Source organism: Propithecus coquereli, unplaced genomic scaffold (genome assembly GCF_000956105.1).
Source record: "Propithecus coquereli isolate 6110/MARCELLA unplaced genomic scaffold, Pcoq_1.0 Scaffold299, whole genome shotgun sequence".
NCBI lineage: Eukaryota > Metazoa > Chordata > Mammalia > Primates > Indriidae > Propithecus > Propithecus coquereli.
In genome coordinates this window covers 2,211,657-2,212,827 of record NW_012148607.1, presented here as the reverse complement: position 1 = coordinate 2,212,827, position 1,171 = coordinate 2,211,657, and the positions used below count along the sequence as shown (strand labels likewise).

General features: G+C 38.0%; 1 pseudogene; it reads left to right on the top strand.

Annotated features, from left to right (window-relative positions):
- Positions 1–840: 840 nt before the first annotated feature.
- LOC105814045 overlaps positions 841–1,171 on the top strand; it is a 1,147-nt pseudogene continuing 816 nt past the window's right edge.

The window sequence follows — 1,171 nt, the reverse complement described above, 5'->3', positions numbered from 1 at the left end:
AGTTTGTTTTCTTCTTTATGATAGCTTTTCAGTTATCAAGGCTTCCCCAGGGCAAATATAACCAAGTCTTTCAGGTCTCCCATGGAACATAGCATCAATATATCCACAGTCACTTTCTTTAAAGTTTAGCCTTAGAAGCCTCAGTAGCCTAATGAATAAGGCATTGGCCACCTCCTGAAGTTCAGCCTTAATTGCCCTCCAATCTGTCAAAGTCACTCTAAAACACAATAGCAAAAATGTACATAATAGTACATATATGATCTAACTAGGACAGAATTTAATAGGACTACTGTTTCCCATAATCCGGATATAAAGAATATAGTTTCTGATCTTCCATGTACACTAAATGTAAACTTTATATGCAGGAACATGAAATGATACAAAACAAACTGATATTGGAACCCATGCAAATGATCTGAGATGCTAAAGTACTAGGGGGATGTATGAATTTCCAGCATATCTCTTTTGATCCATTTTCCTATTTGAATATAAGAAGGCCTGAACATGACCACTTGGGACAGAAAGGCAACTCACCTCTTCTGATGTTAGAAGGCTCTTCAGAGACTATGGGAAAGAAAGCAGTCAAGAGGAAAGAGGAAGTTAGGTTGCTATGGTTTAGGGTAGGCTGTTGTATAGTTTACATTTCAAAAGTTAAGAGAGGAATTTGATAAAAGGGAAAATAAAATTAATAACATGAAGGATTATCTAAAGTTTGCCAAATAATATTTTTTTATCCAACCTTGTTTTCTTTCTCAAATGTATTACTTCCATTAAAGGGAATATTTTATAGCCATAAAAATATTCTTTTCCTCCCTGGCTGCCTTAGGATCAACTGCCATCATGAATGACACAGTTAGTATTCAGAGCAGGATGTTCATGACCAACTGACTACTTCAGGAAACAAATGGTAATCAATGTCCTGCACTCCTTCATCCTGGGAAGACAACAGTACCTAAGACAGAAATGCAGGAAAAACTAGCCAAATGCCGGGCACGGAGGCTCACGCCTGTAATCCTAGCTCTTCTGGGAGGCCGAGGCAGGCGGATTGTTTGATTTCAGGAGTTCGAAACCAGCCTGAGCAAGAGCGAGACCCTCGTCTCTACTAAAAATAGAAAGAAATTAATTGGACAACTAAAAATACATAGAAAAAAAAAATTAGCCGGGCATGGCG